At 42.3% G+C, this 24,749-nt stretch overlaps 1 protein-coding gene across 7 annotated transcripts in view; it reads right to left on the bottom strand.

Moving 5' to 3' along the window:
* TCF20 (transcription factor 20) overlaps positions 1 to 24,749 on the bottom strand; it is a 210,786-nt gene that overhangs the window by 65,054 nt on the left and 120,983 nt on the right. The gene's annotated exons all lie outside the window — the stretch shown is intronic.

The raw sequence follows: 24,749 nt of genomic DNA on the forward strand, positions 1-24,749 counted from the left end.
TTTTTGGAGGTTTACAAGAAGTTCCAGCACCTCTAATCTCCACCTAGTTTTTTTATTTGCAATCTAATATTCACAGAGTTATTACCAGTGACTGCTATGAAAGAGGGAACTGAAAGTCACTTTGGAGGACAGCAAAAGACAAAGGAAAAGAATTCATCAAGCCTAGAACTCAGACTCTTCCTAAAGTAATCTGATTAGGTCAATACTTTGTATTACTTTCACTAATGCAAGTAGCACATAATGTAATGCTCTTCTTAAACAGTTAATCAAGAGCTGGTTTTATTTTGTCTTTTGCCTGGGCCTGTCTCCTCTCAGAGTAAGAGATAAATAAGATAATGGTAAACAGCTCCAAATGACTTTAAAAGGCAGACAGCTCCAAATGACTTTAAATTCAATTAGTTAAAAAAGAAGTTCTGGCCTGACCAGGCGGTGGCACAGTGGATAGAGCGTCGGACTGGGATGCCGAGGACCCAGGTTCGAGACCCCGAGGTCGCCAGCTTGAGTGCGGGCTCATCTGGTTTGAGCAAAAGCTCACCAGCTTGGACCCAAGATCACTGGCTTGAGCAAGGGGTTACTCGGTCTGCTGAAGGCCCGCGGTCAAGGCACATATGAGACAGCAATCAATGAACAACTAAGGTGTCGCAATGTGCAACAAAAAACTGATGATTGATGCTTCTCATCTCTCCGTTCCTGTCTGTCCCTGTCTATCCCTCTCTCTGTCTCTGTAAAAAAAAAAAAAAAAAAAAAAAAAATGAAGTTCTGAATCACATATGAGCAAAGGTAAGTTAAGACAAAGTTTTCCTACAATGGCTTATGAAGCTAGTTTCTTTGTTTTGTTCTCTTGTAGGGGGAGCTGAAAATGAAGTTACTGGCAGGAAAGTTAGCAATACTTTTAAAAAGGTAAGTCACACGGGTACATTATATCCAAACCCTGCAATGGCTCCCCATCTCATTTCAAGTGGAGCTGGTCTGGGAGGCCCCGCTCTCATACCATTACCTCTCTGACCTTCTTCTCCTCTCCTTGCCTGTGCTGCTCCTCCTTCACAGCCACAGGACTTGTCCCTCTTACTTCCAGTTTCTGGACAAATGTCACCAGAATAGTGAGGCCTTCCCTGGATATTCTATTAAAAACAGCTAACTCTACACCCTTACCTGGGCTTTCCAGTTCTTCTTCCCGCATCTACTTCCTCCCCAGTATTTATTCCCAGCAGATGTGGATACGCTAATTGTGTACTGTCTGTCTCTCCTCCACTGGAATACAATTTTCCTAAAGGGCAGAGACTGAGCCTTGCTGCAATCCTCATGTCACTGAAACAGTAAGGAGCACAACACGGCAGGCCTGTGAACCAGTAAACGGTACAAGAACTAGGCCTTAGAGAACTAGGCTAGAACTTACATAAATAGAACATGATCAATCTAAAAGCAGAGCTGAAGATTTTTAAGAGCCTGACAGTCAGATTCTAAGTCCAGTTCCAAGGAGGAAAGAACATCAAACTTGAATTCACATAAGAGTTATGAGGAGACTTTGGAAAGTAAACACGGATCAGGGCCGATGATAGTAACTCCAAACCCAGGGAGCTTGACCCACTTCTTCCTGAAATACCTTATGTCTAAAACAGCTAAATGAGCCTTATCCAGGTGGCTCAGTTGGTTAGAATATCGTTGCAACACACCAAGGCTGTGGATTCAATTCCTTGGTCAGGGCACATACAAGAAACAACCAAAGAGCCTGGCCAGGTGGTTGTACAGTGGTCAACCTGGGATGCTGAGATCCCTGATTCAAAGCCCCTGGGTCACTGGCTTGAGTGTGGGCTCGTTGACAAGGTTGCTGGCTTGAGCCCAAGATTACTGATTTGAGCAAGGGGTCACTGGTTTGGTTTAAGCCCGCCTGGTCAAGGCACATATGAGAAGCAATCGATGAACAACTAAAGTAAAGCAAATACGCGTTGATGCTTCTCATCTCTCTCTGCCCTCCCTCTCAAAAAGGAATCAACCAATGGATGCATAAATAAGTGGAAGAACAAATCAATGTTTCTCTTTCTCTTTCTTGCTCTAAAAAAAATCAATAAATAAAAATTTAAAAATCAAGTAAAATAGCTAGATATAAGGGGCTACTAATTTGGTTTAAGTTTGATCTATAATGACATGACCCAAAGTCATCTTAAACATTCAAATAATCTGAGAATTAAAAAAAAAAAACACTTCTCATTCTTTTCAAAATGTCTCTGCAACAGACTATTTTCTGTGTTCCTATGAATCTGCTGGGCAACAGTCACTAGCGACTGGAGTGCTAACTGTAATGCTTGATTTCACACACTAAACATTAATGCACACAACACAAATATCATCTCTTTAGATATGAGGAAACCAAAGCACAGGGCTCAAAGGCTCCTGAGCAGCAGTCTCCTCCCTTGGGCCATCTTCTCACCACTACACTACCCAGAAGGTCTATGACAGGAACAGCTGGCACTTGCCCTTGTCAGAGGCTGGCCTTGAAAGTGGGTGACCAACAATACTTTTAAGTGTGTCCTCTCCTTCACCTCACAAGAACATCCCTGACCCCCCATCCCCATTTCTTCTAGGACTGTCAAGAATGATTCTGTCCACACAGGTACTTGGCCTGTTGGTGGTGTGTTTCTGCTCTAGTGCTTAATGCCGGTGGCTTTCTCTACACAATAAAAGGCGCTGACGGGTTAACTCCAACAAAAAGACCAAACCTGGCAGTTTAATAAAATACTTCCTAGAGAGAGAGAACTGTTCCATAAATAAATACATTTGTTTAATTAATCCTTCTGTGAATAAAGTCAGACCTCAGAAAAATCTTAGTGTATAAACAATGTTGCCGCTTACTCCAAATTTTTGCTGAACAGGAGCCCTAACAGCTAAGGACCACTTACTTCAGCATCAGCATGTCCTACCTCAGGCTGCCCCTGGCCCCTAAGAAAACCTGAGCTGCAGAGAGAAAAACCCTTTGGGAACAACTCCTTCCAAGGTCTGTCCTCAGTCCTTCTCCCCCTGATGTTATAGTTCTGGTTTAGGGATCAGACAAGCTAAATATTCTCAGTATAGTGAAGTATCAGAGCACAAGAAAAGTGGGTGCACGTCCATCTCTTTCAGGAGTCTCAAGTAAAGCAGTCAGAAACCAAGAATACTAGCAACTAAAAAAGTAAACCCAGAGTAACTGCAATTTTATTTATTTATTTATTTAAATTTTTAATTTTTTATTTTTTACAGAGAGAGTAAGTCAGAGAGAGGGATAGACAGGGACAGACAGACAGGAACGGAGAGAGATGAGAAGCATCAATCATTAGTTTTTCATTGCGCGTTGCAACACCTTAGTTATTCATTGATTGCTTTCTCATATGTGCCTTGACCGCGGGCCTTCAACAGACCGAGTAACCCCTTGCTGGAGCCAGCGACCTTGGGTTCAAGCTGGTGGGCTTTTCCTCAAACCAGATGAGCCCGCACTGAAGCTGGCGACCTCAGGGTCTTGAACCTGGGTCCTCTGCATCCCATTCCGACGCTCGATCCACTGCGCCACTGCCTGGTCAGGCTGCAATTTTATTTTTTAAAAGATTTTATTTAAGCCCTGGCCAGCTGGCTTAGCGGTAGAGCGCCAGCCTGGCATGTGGAAGTCCTGGGCTCGATTCCCGGCCAGGGCACATAGGAGAAGTGCCCATCTGCTTCTCCACCCTTCCCCGTCTCCTTTCTCTCTTTCTCTCTCTCCCTTCCTGCAATCAAGGCTCCACTGGAGCAAAGTTGGCCCGGGTGCTGAGGATGGCACCTTGGTCTCCGCCTCAGGCGCTAGAATGGCTCCAGTTGCAATGGGCAACGCCTCAGATGGGCAGAGCATCGCCCCCTGGTAGGCATGCCGGTGGATCCTGGTTGGGCGCATGTGGGAGTCTGTCTCGCTGCTTCCCTGCTTTTCACTTCAGAAAAATACAAAAAAAAAAAAATTTATTGATATTTAGAGAGAGGAGAGAGAGAGATAAAGGGGGGGGGGGAGGAAGTATAAACTTGTAGTAGCTGCTTCTAGTATGTGCCTTGATCAGGCTAGCCCAGGGCTTTGCACCGACAACCTCAGCATTCCAGGTCAACACTTGATTCACTGCGCCACCACAGGTCAGGCAGTGACTATAACTTTAATATTAGCATAAAATAAGCTACTCATAGAAATCATTCTAAAACTACCCCATCATTAAAAAAGCAAAGCAGTGTAATCAGTTTTAAAATGTCGGGAGTAGGCCTGACCAGTGGTGGTGCAGTGGATCAAGCGTCAACCTGGAATGCTGAGGTTGCCGGTTCAAAACCCTAGGCTTGCCCGGTCAAGGCACATATGGGAGTTGATGCTTCATGCCCCCCCTTTCTCTCTCTTTCTCTTCTCTAAAACGAATAAATAAAAATTTAAAAACAAACAAAAAACACATCAGGATTAATTAAGACAAATGCCTAAATTTCTTTGTTTGAATACATACAGATGTAGTTAAGAAAACTTGACATTCCAAAGGAAGTAGGTCACCCACAAGGAATCTATATGCATACTCTGCAAAAGAGGGTTTCCAATGTACCTGCCTCCCCAGTTCTCCCTGGCCCTGATTTTCTCTTTCCTGGTTTTCTCACATTTTCCTAATTTTCTGAATGGTTTCAGAAGGCCTCTGGAGGTACACTAGTGAGTGAGGTCCAGGACTTTAGTGCCTTTACATTCGATGGCCCAGAGTCCACACGCTGACCTCACAAGCATTACAGCTGTGGCTCTCCATCCTATCACAACGCCAACGACCTTGTCTATAGAAAACCCACATCAGCTTCCTTATCCTTCTTCCTTCACAGTTCAACATCATCCCACTCCCCAACCCATCTCTTCACAAAGTTCTCCAAATACTCCTCAAGACAGTTTCCTTGAGAGCTTTTCAAGGACCCACTTCCCCTTTCATTTCTTATTTAACCATTGATTTCCTGCTCATTCTCCTTTGCCTTGAAAGAATGCTCCAATCCTCAAGACATTAACAGCACATATGTTTCTAGTTATGGCCCCTATCTGGTGGATTATTCTCTTTGCCCTCTAGTCTCACTCTTCACCCATCTCCTTCCTCCTCTATGTCCCGGGAGGGGGTCACTGCAGAGACTGCCCCTTTGGCTTCTGGCCTCATTTGGCTGTGAAGAGGCAGGAGAAAAGTGAGAAGGAGGAATTTACTCTCATGGCTCCTAACCCACAGCCACTGAGACTGGTTGATGGCTACCATACATGGGCAACCCAAATAGCCACCATCTCCAGACTTCAAAAACTGCTTCTTCCTTGTGCCTTTCAGGCCTATGGGTAGTAACAACTTTTGCAATTGCTAGCCCAGGAGATTCCACTGTCTCCATCAGAGCCCGCAAACCCTGATCACCCTTTATAAATAGTCCCAGTTCTGTACCCGTCATCTCAGCAGTATGACCACCCTCTTTTTAAGTTTTGCTCTGCAGGTAAGAAGCTAGTGGCTACCTTTCCAGAAACACTTTCCAGCATGGTTCTGCATTAAGTTGGCAAAGAGAAACACAAAGATTTGGAAGACAGAAAAAAGGGGAGGCTGATTTGCCTGGAGATAGTGGCAGCAGACCCAGATGCACAGCAGCTTCCCTAGGAGCTCGTGACAACCGCTTGTTATGGTGCTTGTCTCAACTTCCCTGACCTTCCAACGATAGGTAAGCCCTTAATTCCATCAACTTTTTATACCTGGGACAAAGTTTCTCTTTTCCTGAACGAACCCAGAGTGATACAATTAAATGCTCCTCAAATTACCCAGTTTGAGCATGCCATCTGTTTCCTATCAGGACTCTGACTAATCTAGTTCTTCTCTCATTCCTAGTATTTCAGAGTAGAATATTATCACTTGGGGAGTGAGAGACTTTTATTTCATGCAATATGGCATACCAGAGGGACTGGAAATCCTCCCTCAACAAAACCCCTAGAAATGTCAGCCCAAATGTACAAACTGAAAGAAAGAAAGAAATGCCCAAGGCTCAAAATTGGAAGTGATAACAAAAAACAGCAGCAGGCAGGTGCTGGGCTCTGACTGCCAGGAGTTCGATGGGGTCTGCATGACTTATTAGTCATATGGCAACTTTTTTTTTTTTTTTTTTTAAGATTTTCTCTATTAATTTTACAGAGATAAAGGGGGGCCAGAAGTACCGGCTCATAGTTGCTTCACTTTAGTTGTTGATTGATTGTCATGTGTACCTTGACTGAGCAAGCCCAGGATTTTGAACCAACCTCAGCATCCCTGGTCAATACTCTATCCACTGAGCCACCACAGCCCAGGCATATGGCAACATTTTAAGACCATGCAGGGACAGAAGACAAGGCCTCCAGCCTTCTTTAGGTGGTTATGGAGAGATAGAACAGTCATTTCTGCACACAAAAATTCTGAGCAGTGTCACTTGTGGTTGGAATAATTTCTACTGGGCAGTTACCAATTCAATTTCAATGACAAAAAATGTAGTTCTTCCCTTGACTAACCCAACTTACCACCCTCAAGAAAAACCATGCCTGACCAGGCATTGGCGCAGTGGATAGAGCATCGGATTGGGATGCGGAGGACCCAGGTTCGAGACCCCAAGGTCACCAGCTTGAGCGCAGGCTCACCTGGTTTGAGCAAAAAGCTCACCAGCTTGGACCCAAGGTCGCTGGCTCGAGCAAGGGGTTACTCCGTCTGCTGAAGGCCCGCAATCAAGGCACATATGAGAAAGCAATCAATGAACTAAGGTGTCGCAACAAAAAACTGATGATTGATGTTTCTCATCTCTCTCCGTTCCTGTCTGTCTGTCCCTATCTAGCCCTCTGACTCTCTCTCTGTCACTGTAAAAAAACCAAAACATAAAAAACCACAATCCTCTCAGGTACCATAAGCAAGAAGCTTCAGAATAACCCCAAACTCCTTTACCTCTCTGCATGTAAGATATTCTCTAATCCTGCTACTTCTCCATTTCCTGTATTTGCCCTTTACCTCTCTAGCCCTGTCACTGACATTTTCATCTTTCTGGGAGTTAAGTACCATCTTCAAAGTTCTCTTTCCTAGTACCAACCACCTGGAACAGCGTTTCTTCGCTTGCTGTTTTGACAGTATTGCCCTCCCCCGATACTTTGAAGCCCTCTGGCATCCTTCCAACCTAATTTCTGCTCTTCCACCCTCTCCAACAAACCTGCTCGTTCCCCTCTCTGCCTTTGCCCCACTCTCATTGTGAGGCCTTCTCTGAAACATCCCTAGGTCTGTAGATTCCTTCCTACCATGTCAAGTCATATGGTTCTTAAGAGCTCTTGAAAAGTGATCTTCTCAAGAAAGTCTAAAAGAAGAGACTTTGCTGGCTTTTCTCCCCTTAGTAAAAACAAACTTAACTGAAGTGAATGTGCCTTTAATACCTTGTGTATCTAAGGTATGGCCACTGACATAATAACTTCCACTTATTCTGTGTGTCAGGCACTGTGTGGTAATACAAAGATTTCAACTTATGAATGAGAAAAAACCAAATTATAAAATTTGTCCAAAGTCACTCTTCTAGGATAAACCGGAGCTGATACTCTGTAACTCAAATTCTTTTGGTTCTAAAACCCATGTTCTTTCAATGCACCGCAAATAAAGCAAGGAGCACCCAAACCCAGGTCTTTAAAAATCCTGACAAACAACCATGTCAGCTCAAGTGTAACTGCAGCCATTGCCTACTTACTGCATGTCTTAACACATGCCACACTGTACCAGGCGCTTTACATAAATAAATGTACTTAACCTTTACCATATTATACCATACTTAATCTCCACCATACTACAAAAGAAATATTGGTGCTCCTTTTTGTAAACTGAGGCTCAGAAGTTAAACAAGTGAAACACAGTAAGTCATGGACAGGATACAGAACCAGGTCTTACTTCTGGCAGAAGCCTTCCTTGAACTAGCAGCAAGACACTCGCAAACTGGGTAGCAGGTTAGAAAGTATCTTAATACTTGCTAGAATTGAGTTGACTGCTTGTACTTGGATCTATCTACATTTTTTCTTTAGGTGTGTGCAAACATGGGGTCTTTGAAAGTAAATCAAGCACAAAGATTTGCCCAGTGATTTGACCTGACATTTTAAATTCTATGTCCTGTTTACAGATGGGCAGAGGCTAGACTTTTCTCAGTGACTGAAAAATGTCTCAGTATAATTAGGCATAGAATAAGGTGATGTGTTGATGGTGCCGATTTGCTCCCTGGCTTGGAAGCCCAGAAAGCAGCTTAAGGAACCAATTCAGTCAGAATTTGCAAATCAGTGGTCTAAAAGAAAAGAAACTCACCAAGACACTAAAGATCTAAAAATTCGGTTTCCAAGGGTCAAAACTTATATTAGTCATGCAAGCTATAGAAAATATCCACCGTCACCTACAATCACATATGTATTGGCAAAAAACCAAAAAACACAGGGGCACGAATTTATAACTGTTAAAACTTCTCCCCAAATTAGAGGTTAAGGTGAAGCTGGTATAAACAATAACAAAAGCAGCATAAATTATTACAGATCTTTGAAAAAGCAATTTGGTAACACAGTTGTTCATTGCTTAATGGTGGGGATCTGCTCTGAGAAATGGGGCCTTAGGCAGTTTTGTTGAAGTGCACATCACAGAGTGCACTTACACAAACCTACGTGGTATAGCCTATTACACACCTAGGAGCCTATTGCTGCTCCTAGACTACAAACCTGTTCAGCATGTTACTACACAGAATACTATAGGCAACTAACACAGTGATATGTATCTATGTATCTAAACATAGAAAAGTACGGAAAAGATATACTATAAAAGGTAAAAGATGGTACACCTGTACTAGGCACTTCCCATGAATGGAGCTTGCAGGACTGGAAGCTCTGGGTGAGTCAGTGAGTGAGTGTGCAGGCCTAGGACATCACCATGTACTACTATGGACTTATAAACACTGCCCCATAAGCCCTCCCCCTGCTTCCTTCAGACACAGTCATAAATAGAACACTGAAACTGTCAACACTGTTCCACAAACAGAGATGTGCGCTGGACTGACTGGGAATACCTGGGGAAACCTGCTGGATAAGGTGCAAACCACTACCAGAGTGACTGGCAGGAGGGAGTGAAAGGTGGCCCGAGCATAGTGGGAATAGGAAATCAGGATGGAGAGATAAAGGAACATAGGGGACTGTTATAGCAATGTGGCTTTGGCTACTGCATGCTGGAGCAGTGTCAGATTAAGAATCTTTGTGGTATTCATAAAAAATTTAAAAAAGAGAGAGAATGTTTAATGTGGAGAGGCTGTAGAACTGAGGACTAATAGTTTGACTGTGAAAATTCGTTTTCGGTTCCATTGACCCCATCTGCAACAAAGGGCTCTTTCTGGCATTGAATTGGAAGAAATAAAACTTATCTAAGCTTTCCATCATTACAACCTGAAAATATTTCTAAAGTACAGGGACAGACTGGCTCTATACTACCATAGAAAGCTTTTAATAAAGGGACAGTGGCACTCAGTACTTGTTAAGGTAGGTCTTAAACAAAGGATTTGTAGCAATGTATTCTGAAGACCATCAAGCTAGGTCTGGGAAGGCTATAGGGCCCTCTGACCTTGCAGCAGTGGGAGGACAGGTTCCTCCGTGCTGAACCAGGTCAGAGGCTGGCTGACTGGATGTCATCCGTGAATAGAGAACTGAGGAGCCATGAGTGAGAGGTGATCTGTTGCCAAGCCCATAGATACTGCTCCCGACAGGGAAAGAAAAATTAATTCCACCTGAAGCAGAGAAACCGGCTCCATAATATTTTATGGTGCCACTGCTGTCTATGCCGCCCGCTACTGACTGAAACTTTGTTATGTGGTGTATGACTATAAAAATAGTAGTATCTTTTGACTCAGTAATTCTATTTACTAGATTTTTATCCTAGCCAAATCTTTTTTTTTTATCCTAGCCAAATCTTAAAACAATCAAACAGAAATCAAAGTACCAACATATTCACTCCAGTGATATCTATACAAAAAGACTAGCAAGAACCTAATTCTTTATCATTTAAAAGAGATTAAGCAAATTACGGCAAGTCCACTCAACAAAATAGCATATACTCATTGAAAATAATTATAAAAATTCTGGCACCTGGGAAAATGCTCATTATGTACAGTCAGGTAAAGAAAAGTAGCATATAAACTCATACCTATGCTACAGTTACAACTATCCAGAAATTAAGTATTTGTTTGGTCCAGGCCAAAAACAATAACATGGAAAAATGTAAACTTTTTTATTATTCAGTGCGGCAGGATCGTGGGTGCATTTTGTTCCTTTTCTACTTATATTAATGCTTATGTGGAAAATAATCACTTCAGAATTTTATTAAGCTCATTTTAAAAAAATATCCTTCACTCTTATCTTAAAAATATCTTTGCTTTATCTGCCCCTACTGACAAAAAAGCAATTCCCTGCCTGAGGGAAAGAAAGGAAGGCCCAGGAGGCCCCACAGTCCAGAGGCAAGTGGGGGAGAGAGGTACATGCCAGGAACACTCTCTGTTCCAGGAAACCCGGCGCCAACACCGCACGCACCGTATTTATTGCCTAAGTGAGTGTGCACAGAAATCACCACCTCTAAGTTATTTTTCAGAATCAGGCCTAAAAACAGCTGAGATCCACCCCACAGCGGGCAGGCCTATTTTTAGACATCATCTCAAAACAGCCAGGAGGCTGCAGCAGCACCCTATCAAACACATGCTTCTTTCTGTAACTGTATGGAAATGCCTAATCCTCTCTTGGCCAGACCACAGTGACCTGGGCCCCTTCCCCACTTGATGGCTATGTCACAGGGGCATACCAATTTCAATTTAGATGACCAATCTGTGGCAAGATGGCCAACACTTCTTGGAAAGGGGCAGGTGAAGTGTGTGTGTATGTGAGGTTATCTCTAGGGCCAGCCTAGGCTCCCTGTGGGTTTTCCCTAACTGTTGAGCCTGAGCTTCTAAGATGTTATTGAATTTCCCCCCTCATTTAAAGGTTTTATGAGTACATGATTTCTAAATCTTTGCAGAGAAAAATCACAGAATGTAATTAGTGTTGCCACTTACAGGCAAAAAGTGTTTCATTTTATAATAGCAACAAAATTAAAAAGATACCAGAGGACTAATCCAAAGCAGAACTGGGCAAAAAGCTCTATGATGGAAATTATAAACTTTACCAAAAGAACCAAAAGAAGAGCTCAAAACAAAAATATAAGCTCAAGCCAAAAGAATATATGACATATCTAGACAAAAAGACTCAGTATCATAAATGTCAAGCCTCCACAGATCAGTTTATAAAACTAAGAGTTCCATTTAAAATCTCAATTGGGTATTAACGTTATTCTGAAATTATTTCAAATGTACAGAGAAGTACAAGAATAGCACAGTACTTACATGCCCCTTCAAGATTCCCCAGCTGACAATGTTTCATATCACCTGCACTTGTTACCTATGTATATACCTACTAGCTTTTCCTTGATGTCTCAAGAACAAGCTGGAGTCTTAAAGACTCCAATGTGTATTTCCAAAAACAGGTTATTCTTCTATAACTAGCATACAACCTTCCATATCAGGTATTCAACATTCATAGGATATCACCAATCCAACTTTCAGATGCCATTCAAATTTGATGAAGTGTCCCAACAATGCTTCCTTTTCCTCTCTGGCCCAGAATCCCATCCAGGAACACAAGTTGCCGTATCTCACTAGTGTCTTGTCAATCTGGGATAGTCCTTGGTGTTTTCCTGACTTCCATGTTCCTGAAAGCACAGCCCTTTCATTCTGTAGGATGGCCTTCAACCTCAACCTGTATGTCCAGATTCAGGGTCTGCCTTCCTGGCAGCAATACCAGAGATGTGAAGCTGGGCTCCTTCGAGTGTGTCAAGTCAGAGAAATGATGGAGAGCCATCTCTCCTCCACTGGTGATGTCAACCATGTCCACCTGGTCAAGCTCATCTCTGCCAGGTTTCTCCACTGTAAAGTTACTGCCTTACTGTGTAACTGGTAAGTATCTTGTGGGAGAAATATAATACTAAGATTATGCCAATATCTTGTTCTTTGTCAAATGTACACCAGTTGATGACTCCCATGTGAATCAACCACCTCCATGATGGCTGCCTGATGGTGAGTCTCTAGCCATCATTAGCAAGCAGAACTTTCTCTCCTCATTCATTCATTCATTTGTTCATTCATTCATTCATTCATTTGATGCTCAGACTGTTCCAGAATTGGCCAGTGGGAACCTCTTGAAACTGGATCTTGTATATCCATTTACATGTTCCATTGTTTGAGTATTCCCTTATTTTCTGGCACAAGATGTTCCAGGTTCATCTTGTATACTTTACCACCACAACCCCTAGAACAGTCATTTCGCCAAAGATAAAGATACTGGATTCCTTTTAGTGGATGACAATACAGCTAGTGCTCGACTTACGGCTATGATTGGTTCCCACAGGCCAGTCGTAACAATGATTTGGTCGTAAGTTGAGTAGGCTATATGTACAGTACTGTGAAATGATGTTATAAAAATCTTCAAGTCATATTTTATCATAATTTTCTTTTATTATTATTATATATCATAATTTTCTTTGTTTATCTTATGCCATTTGTATCATTTCTACACCATTTTGTTTCTTATTTTTACATTTGGCAGGTTTAAAGTAAAACACTGCATTACCAGTACAACTGGTTTAATATTTGCAAAGACAATTTCCTCTTGGTAGACATCTTGGGAGGGGTTTGATGAAAAATATCCAAGACACAAAACACAAATTGCTGTACCGAGTCTGGGATAACAGTTCAAATGGTGCATGCGGAGATCATAGTGCTGCTGGAAGCTGGAAGCTGGTCTGCACTGTCGTACATCCAGCTGGGCAACGCTTGCGCTGCCAGGCGCAGAGCAGTCGTGGCTAGCAACTGTGGTCGTAAAGTCGAATGGTCGTAAGTCGACCAATATTTGTACTTGGAAACAGAGTAGGTGCTAGGATTATTCACTGTTACCAGGATGTCGTACATACATAAACAGCCATGCCTATAACCACTTCTCTATCTACGGTGAATATATGCGAAAGAACCATGAATTCATCTCGGTACCTCCAACTCCAACCCAACACCTTCAGGGTTCCTTCTAACCTTCCACCTTTCCATGTTTGTAATTCCCTCCTCAGGTAGAAACCCATCTCCCATTATCATCAATATATACTTACATATTTGCTTAATTTACTTGGCTTGCTCAATGTAACAATCTCGCCAACTTTATAGCCTTATCCTTCACCCCACTGGCCATGGGACCAATCACTGCCCCTGTGGAGCACCCCCTGATTATGTTTTAATAAATGAATTCTAATGGTCAGCTAAAGAAAATGTGTAAAGCTAGACAAGAAAATGTGGAAAACTATTAAAAAATGAGGAGATACCTGCTCTACCATGTATCATAACTTTTTCTAAACTATAATTAAAATAAAGGATATTGGGATAACATGCTACCTTTCTTGTAGAAAAATAATCATGTAAGATATCGTATGGGTATCTCACAATATCCATAACAAGAAACTCCAGGTGAACTGAAAAGCTACACATACACACACACACACGCCAGGCATGGTAATCTTGGAAAACACTAATAATCCTAAGGACCCTAGCTGACATTAAATTTTGAGTTGCTAAATTCCATTTCTCAGTAAATGGAACTTGACCTTCTTGGGAAAATGACTGATTTTCCAAGGGGCAAAGTATAAGGTATAAGCCCGTAATATACTTCACTGTGTGAAAGAGCCATGATATGTTGTCAGCCTCATGGAGATAAGTCAAACCAGCCTGAGGAGGTACTTGTGATTTTTCAGGACCACATTTTTTCTTTTTTTACCATATTAAATAATTTAACAATGGATTTTTTCCAAATTAGTTCTTGTTCTAGATGTATAAAGATAGATACATTTTAGAAATAATATATAGTAGTCCCAACTCATCCACAGGGGATACATTTCAAGACCCCCAAGTGGACGCATGAACTCACCGGAAGTACCAAACCCTGCATACATTATGTTTCTTATATACATAAAGTTTAATTTATAAATTAGGCACAGTAAGAGATTTACAACAATAATAAAATAGAGCAATTATAACATTATACTGTAATAAAAGTTATGTCAATGTGAATTCTTTATCAAAATTTCTGGTACTGTACTCAACATTTTCCTTAAAGGAAGCACTTTCCCGCTTGTCTTTGGCATATCTGACTTGCCAGTATAACTGCTCTGGTGCTCTAGGGCCACTACTGAGTAACACAGCACTATGACACCAAGAGAGTCAATCTGATAACTGAGATGCTACTAAGTGATCAAAAGGGGTGCAGTGTGTCCAGTGTAGACACACTGGACAAAGAGTGATTCATATCCCAGATGGGAAGGAGTGGGATGGCTCAAGATTTTATGTAATTTAAAACTTATGAATTGATTATTTTTGAAATTTTGCATTTAATATTTTTGGATGGTGGTTGACCACAGGTAACTGAAACTGAAAAGGCAAACCTACAGATATGGGAAAACTGCTGTGCATGAAAAACTCAGCGTTGGGAGCATGGGTCCAGTAGAGGGGGGAACTGAGGGACTTGGGAGGCTTCAACGGTGACATCTGTTAAATCTGAGTGATGAGGAAGTATGTAGGAAACATTAGTGTCTGTGCTTTTCTGTATGTTTGATGTATTTTGTAAATAAACAAATTTCTGGTTCCTCATTTACCCAGTTTGAGAAAATATACAGAGTTCATAGCATGGAATTCAAGATCCTTCAGGTTCTGAACCGACAGAATTTCCAGCTTCGCCTCCCATGACCTCACTTCACTCCTCCAACTCCAATGACACCAAACTTTTCTCCGTTGCCCAAACGTGCTTCAGACCTCCAGGTCGGTCTTTGCCCAAGCTGTCATCTATGTCTGGAATGCTAGTGCCCTGCCCACTAGCACCACTGATTAACCCAGACTCTTCTGCAAAGACCTGCTCAAATGCCCCTTCTTTGGGAGCCTTCTTCCAGTGAGCCCGTCACTCCCATCTCTGTTCCCACAGCTGCTGGCAGCACAGAGCTGTGGCAAGGGTAGGCAGGGACTCTGTCCCAAAGTCAGGCTCTAAGCTGGGTTTTGCAGTCTACTGCTGGTGAGATCTTACTTCCCTCAGCCTCTGTTTTCCCAGCTGTAGAACAGAAATGCCCCTGGAGTTTTCCCTTAAAAGGGCCAATGGTACACTGCACTAGTTTGCCAAGACTTCTCCTGACACTGGAAGAAACTTATTCTTTTCTTAAATTGCAAAAAATGAGTAAGTCCAAAAAATGGCTGGTAAGGATACATACCAAAACATTAACTAGGGGAGGGAAAACTTTTATTTTTTTGTGTGTGACAGAGAGAGAGACGGATAGGGACAGATAGAAAGGGAGAGAGATGAGAAGCATCAAGTCTTCATTGCAGCACCTTAGTTCTTCATTGGTTGCTTTCACATATGTGCCTTGACCAGGGGACTACAGCAGACCGAGTGACCCCTTGCGCAAGCCAAAAACCTTGGGCTTCAAGCCAGCAACCCTGCGCTCAAGCTGGCGACCTCCAGGTTTGAACCTGGGTCCTCTGCATCCCAGTCCAACGCTCTATCTACTGCACCACCACTTGGTCAGGCAGAAAACTTTTTGTTTGATTTTTTTAAAGATTATAGCCACGTGTGACTTATATAAAAAAAAATTTTAAAGGGAAATTAAGAAAAGCCCCTTGCAGAACAGTTTTGCATACAACTGCTAACAACCACTGAGAACTAAAGCTATAAGGATGGAGGGAGTAGGAGAGGACCAGAGTGTGGATTCAGGACAAACACCCAGAAAGCAAAAAGAAGGAAGGTGCCTGTCCTCAAGGAGCCCATATAACATTTATACACATTTGAGCAAATACTATATTCCAGGCACTGCTTCTAGGTTTGTCGGGCTACAACTATGAACAAGCATTACAATGTTCTACCTGTACATGAAAACAGCATTCAAATAGACAAAAAAATTAACAAATAAATATATACAAGGAGCTAAGAAACAAGAAGACTAGGGAACAGATATAAGAGTGTAGGGTAAGGGTGGGATCTAAACAGGATGTCAAGGCCAGCCTCTTTGAGGAGCTGATACATGAGCAGACAGACACTCAACTGAGATGAGAGACTAGACCAGGTGTGGCCAACAGTTTTTGCCCCCGGGCCAGATTAGAAAGAAAACATTTTTAACGGGCTGGACGAAATATTAAAATTAAAAAAGGTTAAATACAAAAACAATTTGTTTAAGTAAATAAAATTTTATTATGTAATTTGTTTAGGAATAAATGTGAGTGAAAAAATTTTAATATACAATATTACTTTAATAAAAATATGATTACATACCGTATAAATAGCCAAACTGTATCGCAATCAATTGAAACAATATTTAATTAATAAAATGAGCTTGAAGGGGTTATATCACAAATAAAACAATTATTTCGTTTTACAAACAGCTTGGACACGTTTTCAGTTATCAACTGCAGCTATTGTCTATGCTACAATGCCACTTGATTCAGCACACTTGACCACAAAAATAACGAACTGTTTGACCTTGGGTGTGCACTGGCAAACTCCGCCTAAAAGAATGTGGGTTTCACATCACCGCTAAACAGTTCATATCGAGTATAGATGAGTAAATCTTTATAATGGAATTTTTTTAAAAATTTACAAAAATTGTAAATCTTTATAATGGAATTTTTTTTTAAATAAAGAAGTATCGCAAATCCATTCAACCAATTATTGGAAGTTAACTCTACATTAGTCACATGCGGAATTCTTTTCCGCCTATCACTATCTTCTTAAATATCTCTATCTCTGATAATCAAAGACGCTTCTGCTTCTGAGTAGCTGAGATTTTAAAGTAGCAGAGAATATTAAAAATTAAATTGCGGGCTGCATAAACTCATTACACGGCCGGAGTCAACCCACAGGCCATATGTTGGCCATGCCTGGACTAGACCATGCAAAGACTTATGTGAAGGCCAAAGGCAGGAATGAGTTTGGTGAAAGAAACAAAGTGGCCAATGTGAGAAAGACCCATTTTGTCCCATCTGCAGGAAAAGCAGAGGGAGATGCAGCCAGAGAAAGGGGCCCTGAGCATACAGGCCTCACTATCGTGGGGTCCACAGAGCAGCAGCACCACATCTGCGTGCTTGCTGGAGATACAGAGTCTGCATGTTAACAAGCGTACCAGTGAGTTACATGCACAACTTGAGAAGTACTGATGAAGGGCCCAGTAAGCCACCTAAGACTTTCAGATTTTATTAGAAGGCTTTAGAAGGTTTTGAGGTAGAGTGTGGCATATTCTGGTTTCAATTCTCAAATGGCCACTCTTGCTGTTTTGTGGAAAACAGACTGTGGGAGTGGAAAGGGTAGAAGAAGCAGGGAGTTAGTTAAGCTATTTTGGTCATCTGGGTAAGGGATGTTGGCTGCATAGATGAATGTGGTGTTGATGAAGGTGGTGATATGCAGTCAAATAAAGGACATGTTTTGAAGTTAGAGCCAAAGGAAATCGCTAATGGATCAGAAGTGGATATGACGGACAACACGATGACAAACAGCAGCAGCCAACACTAGCTGAGCACCAGCCATGTGCCAGCCACTGCTCTATTTCCTTTACAAGTAAAAATTCACCCAATTTTCATAACAGTCCCATGAGAAAGCCATAGCAGACAACCCCACTTTATTAAAATGGGGAATAGAGTGGTTTAGTAACTGCCCAAGGTCTCCATGCTTGTCAGATGGCAGCATCAGGTCTGGGCCCAGGCAGTGGGCTGAGGAGCTTGTGCTCCAGCCCTGTCCCTTAATGAGCAACATTGAACACAGTGCCACTTATGGAGAGGGGATGAGGCGGACGTTGAACAGGCGGGAAGAATCAAGAGTGGTTGCTGGACATGTTAATTCTGTGATTCCTAGTGGACATCCAAGTGGAGATGTCAGGGAGATGGCTGGCATGCCTGGACCTCACGGGAAAAGTGGGGATGGAGATATAAGTGGGAAGGTCATCAGCACAGAAATAGTATTTAAAGCTGAAGGAGAGGATGAGATCACCCAGAGCAGTTTTAAAAACTGAAGGTTGCAAAATCAATTTAGTGGGTCATGAACAGGACTTCAAAAAAATGAAATAGAACATAATGGAAAATAACAGAGTCCATGGCTCATAGTAAGATAAAGTACAAGAACTTTCTGTGAAAGTTCTCTGAGTGTCTATGCGCATATATGAGTATAGAGTATGTTTGGTAAAAAAAAAAAGGTTTAAAGTCACTGGTCTAGGTTATGTGTAGGATTAATGCATAAAGCACTCCAACACTTACAGGCTGGGAAGAGGACCATCCAGAAAAGGAGAGTGAAGGGAAGAAAGAGCTAATGAGGACGGATGAAAGGCAACGTGGCGTTCCCAGAACTGAGTGTGTAACATGCTGGACACCAGACATGCTGGTGAGGGTCTAACTGCACAGGTGTACAAAAATAATTCTGGAATGGAGAGGTAAGCTCACAGTGCCAGAGGAACACAGGGGAAGGTGACCTGTCTTGAGGCCTGGCGGCTGAGAGCAGAATGAAAGTTGGAGGGGACAGAGGTGAAATGAGGATTTTACTTTAGATCCTGAGTTTGAGGGGGCAGCAGGACAACCAGTCTATAATCTCCATACACAGCAAATACTCTGTATCAGGGACACAGGGATGACGAAGACCCTGTTCTGCCCTGGAAAGGCTCACCCTCTGGAAGCAGAGATGCAGCAACTCACTGAGGTCAGGGCCATGAGGAGAATGTGGAACAGGTCTGGCGAAGGCACTGGCAGCTTTCCTTTCTAACCATACTGCTTGCCACTAACCAACCCAAATCCACCACTCTGACCAGACAGTACACTCAACACCTGTACTCCTACCTCTTGATTTGTGCCTTGCCACTCCCAAAAATGTTTCCCAAATCTCTGTCATTCTTGAAGACCTGGCTCAATCTGATGTCACTTCAGGGAATGCTCAGCTCAGGGATCCCACTTTGCCTTCATAACTGCAGCATTTCTTGTCCACACACCACTACCCGATGCCTGGTCCCTGCCTTATCCTCACTTCTCTGTTGCATGTGAGTGCCTCAGCTCCGCACCTAGGCTGTACATTGCCAAAGGCATGAACAAAGGTCTCTCACGTTTGCATGGAGCTCTAACAGCCAAGCGAATACTCTTTCCCCCCGATTTACTCACTTTCCCCTAATCTAACTTACATTTCTGTACCCTTACTGAAACACACCTGAGCAACACACCCCTGACCTCCAAAACCTTCACTGGTTCCTAATTCAGCTTAGTCTCAGCTTCTGGCATGCCACACAGCCTTCCCTTTCCCTGCCTCCCAAACACCCGAAAGCCAGAGCGGTGATAATCAAAACAAATACAAAAAACACAGATGTACAAAGATGAAATTAATGAAAGACATTCACCGAACTGTTGATAACAGCTGTCTCTGGGGTGGGGCTGCTGCAGGGGACAGTTATCCTCTAGGAACTGGTTTAATAAACATGTTAACGTTTAAACAAGAAACGGAATTTTTTTTGTTTGTTTGTTTGTTTTTTTCATTTTTCTGAAGCTGGAAACAGGGAGAGACAGTCAGACAGACTCCCGCATGCGCCCAACCAGGATCCACCCGGCACGCCCACCATGGGGCCATGCTCTGCCCACCAGGGGGCGATGCTCTGCCCATTCTGGGCGTGGCCATGTTGCGACCAGAGCCACTCTAGCGCCTGAGGCAGAGGCCACAGAGCCATCCCCAGCGCCCGGGCCATCTTTGCTCCAATGGAGCCTTGGCTGCGGGAGGGGAAGAGAGAGACAGAGAGGAAAGCGCGGCGGAGGGGTGGAGAAGCAAATGGGAGCTTCTCCTGTGTGCCCTGGCCGGGAATCGAACCCGGGTCCTCCGCACGCTAGGCCGACGCTCTACTGCTGAGCCAACCGGCCAGGGCAACAAGAAACGGAATTTAATAATGGCAGCTATTTTTATTGAGTGCTGACACTGTGTGCCAGGCAATATAATCTCATCTAATCTGAACTAGTCTATGATGTATTAATAGTTATTCGCCATTCTGCAGATGGGGAAGTTTAAGTAACTCTCATAAGGTTACACAGCAAGTCAGCGAGGAAGGGATGCTGGGATTAAACCCAGGTACGCCAGACCAGGTGGTGGCACAGTGGATAGAGCATCGAACCGGGATGTGGAAGACCCAGGTTCAAGACCCCAAGTCACCAGCTTGAGTGTGGGCTCATCTGTTTGAGCAAAGCTCACCAGCTTGGACCCAAGGTCTCTGGCTCAAGCAAGGGGTTACTTGGTCTGCTGAAGGTCCACGGTCAAGGCACATATGAGAAAAAAAGCAATGAACAGCAAGGTACACATGAGAAAAAAAGCAATGAACAGCTAAGGAACCACAACAAAGAATTGATGCTTCTCATCTCTCCGTTCCTCTCTGTCTGTCCCTGTCTATCCCTCTCTCTGACTCTCTTTCTCTCATTCTGTCTCTGAAATAAATAAATAAATAAATAAATAAATAAATAAATAAAACTCCAGAGAGCTCTCTTAAACCAAGGTCCAATGAAGAATGTGCCCTTCACCTCCCTTGGTCTTAGCTGTGCTCTGGGCATTCCCCAGTGACCCTGGCATGTACCTTTTGCAGTCTTTCCTTTGTCCTTGCTGGTCCTTCTGCCTGAGTAAGATTAGCTTCGCTTATATACCACTCATCTTCCAAGGCTAGTGCAAATCCTGCCTTCCCTGACTCTCTTGAGCACACCATGGTCAGCATCACCCAAGAGGTACTTACCCCTACATTTGCCCCACAGGGTGGGACTTTGTCTCCCACTACTATTCATTCAAATGCTCGGAGAGTTAGGCTGATGATATAAATTCTCTTTCTGACAAAAGCAAAGATGACAGATGGAAACTCAGTTTTCATCTGTGAGGAGAGTTAATCCCAAGAATAGGTTAACACAGGCGTGGCCAACAGTTTTAGCTCCTGGGCCAGATTAGAAAGAAAACTTTTTTCACGGGCCAGATGAAATTTTAAATTTAAAAATGTTAAATACAAAAATGATTCATTTAAGTAAACAAAATTTTATTATGTAATTTGCTTATGAGTGTGAGTGAAAAAAATTTAATATACAATATTATTTTAATAAAAATATATTTTAATAAAAATATAATTACATACCGTATAAATATCCAAACTGTTATCGCAATCAATTGAAACAATATTTAATTAATAGAATGAGCTTGAAGGGGTTATATCGCAAATAAAACAATTATTTCATTTTACAAACAGCCTGGACACGTTTTCAGTTAAACTGCAGCTATTGTCTATGCTACAATGTCACTTGATTCAGTATACTTGACCACAAAAATAACGAACTGTTTGACCTTGGGTGCGCCCTGGCAAACTCTGCCTAAAAGAATGTGCGTTTCACCTGATCAGGTGGAGGTGCAATGGATAGAGCGTCGACTGGGATGCAGAGTACCCAGGTTCAAGACCCTGAGGTCGCCAGCTTGAGCGCGGGCTCATCTGGTTTGAGCAAAGCTCACCAGTTTGGACCCAAGGTCGCTGGCTTGATTTGAGCAAGGGGTTACTCAGTCGGCTGTAGCCCCATGGTCAAGGCACATATGAAAAAGCAATCAATGAACAACTAAGGTGTCACAACAAAAAACTAATGATTGATGCTTCTTATCTCTCTCCTTTCCTGTCTGTCTGCCCCTATCTATCCCTTTCTCTGTCTCTGTAAAAAATAAATGAAATAAAATAAAATAAAATAAAAATGTGGGTTTCACATCGCCGCTAAACAAACAGTTCATATCGAGTACAGATGAGTACAAAAATTGTAAATCTTTATAATGAAATTTTTTTAAAAAATAAAGAAGTATCGCAAATCCATTCTATCAATTATTGGAAGTTAACTCTACAGTAGTCACACGCAGAATTCTTTTCCGCGTATCACTATCTTCTTAAATATCTCTATTTCCAATAATTAAAGACACTTCCACTTCTAAGTAGCTGAGATTTTAAAGTAGCGGAGAATATTAAAAATTTAATCATGGGCCGCATAAACTCATTATGTGGCCGGATACAACCCGCGGGCCGTATGTTGGCCATGCATGGGTTAACCCCTCCCTCGTTCCCTGCTCTGAGCCTCACCTCTCACTGACACCCACGGAGAGGCTGGCATGTCAGTGTCTCTGCCACAAATCACTATTTCTGATTAATAAAATTACTTACTTACTACTTAAAAATGTAAACAATGTGAATCAAAAAGTTAAAAAAAATTTAATCTTCTGAAGTGTAGATTTCAGTGGGGTTTTAGTATATTCACAAATTTCTACAACCATCACTATGATCTATTCCCAGAACATTTAAAAACAATTTTTTATTTATTGATCTTGGCAAGAGGGAGCGAGGTAGGGAGAGAGAAAGACAGACAGGAAAGTTCATCTACTCCTATATGTGCCCTGACTGGGAATTGAACTGGCATCCTCCACTTCAGGATGATGCTCTAACCAACCTAGCTATCCGGCCAGGACTCGAACGGTTTTTTTAAATGTGTTTTAGAGTTTGAAAATTAGTCACCTTTTCCAAAGGCTCTGGCCTTTGGAAGAAAGCACTTAAGTTTAGCACAAAGGAACGTAAAAATATTAAAATATACTTTACATGTACATAATTATGGAGACAAAGGAGCCAGTGAATCAGACACGTTTAAAATGCAAATAACTCTTAACAGCCAGTGACTGCACCTGAACTTAGGAACAGAAGCAGAGTCCAAACAAACAACACATTGTAAACAAAAGCATTGCCCCAAAGTCTGAGAAAGAAGATAGGATGGGACACATCAATTTTAACATGTCCCTGGCTTTTCTGGACAAAGCAATGAGAAATGCAGTCAACTAAAGCATTACGCTGGATTGTATTGGAGGTACCAACACCATAGGTCAACTTGTCAAATGAAGCAAAAGGCAGAACTGAGTTCTATGGGTATAGTCCACTCCAGATAAAAGCCAATGGACCTTTTTACAGTTTAAGGGATCCTCTCCATATGGCTGAGGATGCAGGCATGGGAGAAATATTGTCTAAATGAGTAAATCCTGTGAAAGAGCACAGGAGTTAGGAGGAGTGGAGGTGAGCTGACAATCTACAATTTGTACAGTTGCCTCAAATTCACCACAACTCCAAAATACTGAGAATCAATGTGTTAGATCTTGTTAAATGCATCTATAAGCATCTTTTCAAAGATTACTGACCTTTCCACTTGAAAACAAAAGACAAAAGAAAACAAACAAAAAGACCCTATAGTCTGACTGGTGGTGGCATAGCGGATAGAGCATAGACCTGGGAAGCTGAGGACCCAGGCTTGAAACCCCAAGGTCACTGGCATGTGTATGGGGTCATCCGGCTTGAGCGCGGGGGTCTTCCGGCTTGAGCGCAGGGTCACCCACTGGAGTGTGGGACCATGTCTATGATCCTATGGTTGCTGGCTTGAGCAGGGGGTCTCTGGCTCGGCTGGAGCCCCGTGATCAAGGCACGTATGTGAAGCAATCAATGAATAATACTAAAGTGCTACAATTACAAGCTGATGCTTCTCATCTCTCTCCTTTCCTGTCTATCTGTCCCTGTCTGTCCCTCTCTCTGGAATGTAAAAAGATGAGCCTCAGGAATTACTTTGGTCATCAATAAACTGACATGAACAACTATCATTGAATGTAAAAGGTGGGGTTTTTTTAAAGATTTTTTTATAGCCCTGGCCGGTTGTTCAGTGGATAGTGTTGACCTATGGATGTCCTGGGTTTGATTTCCAGGCAGGGCCCAGATGAGAAGTGACCACCTGCTTCTACCTCTCTCCCTCTCCCTGTTACCTCTCTTTTCTCCTCTTGCAGCCAGCTGCTTGAAAGGTTTGAGCGTCAGCCCCGGGCGCTGAGGATAGCTTGATTGGTCCAAGAGCTTCAACCTCACTAAAAATAGGTCGGCTGATTTGAGCACTAGCCCCAGATGGGCTTGCTAGGTGGATTCTGGTCAGGAAGCATACAGGAGTCTGTCTCACTATCTCCCCTCCTCTTTAAAAAAAAAAAAAAAAAAGGAATATTTTTTTTAATTTGTTGGTTTTAGAGAGAGGGGAGAGAAGAAAGTGTGTGTGGGGGGGTTAGGAGCAGGAAGCATCAACTCATAGTAGTTGCTTCTCATATGTACCTTGACTGGGCACACCTGGGGTGGGTTTTAAACCAGTGACCTCAGCATTCCAGGCTGACGCTTCTCACTCTTTCTCTAAAAAATCAATAAATAAAATCTTAAAAAATAAAAAAGAATCAGGAAACCTATATTTAAATACTTACTAGTTTTCCTCAACATAATAAAGGCCATACATATAACAAATCATTAGCCAATATCACATTAAATGGTGAAAAACTGAAGGTTTTCCTCTAAAATCAGGAATAAGACAAGGCTGCCCACTCTCCCCATTCTTATTCAACAAAGTATTGAAAGTCTTAGCCAGAGCCATCAGGCAAAAAAAAGAAATAAAAGGCATCCATACTGGCAAAGAAAAAGTAAAGGTATCACTTTTTGCAGATAACATGATCCTGTATATAGAAAACCACAGACTCCCATTGAAAAACTATTAGAAACAATCAACAAATACATTATAGTTGAAGGATACAAAATAATACACAAAAATCTACT

This window comes from Saccopteryx leptura, chromosome 1, assembly GCF_036850995.1.
Source record: "Saccopteryx leptura isolate mSacLep1 chromosome 1, mSacLep1_pri_phased_curated, whole genome shotgun sequence".
NCBI lineage: Eukaryota > Metazoa > Chordata > Mammalia > Chiroptera > Emballonuridae > Saccopteryx > Saccopteryx leptura.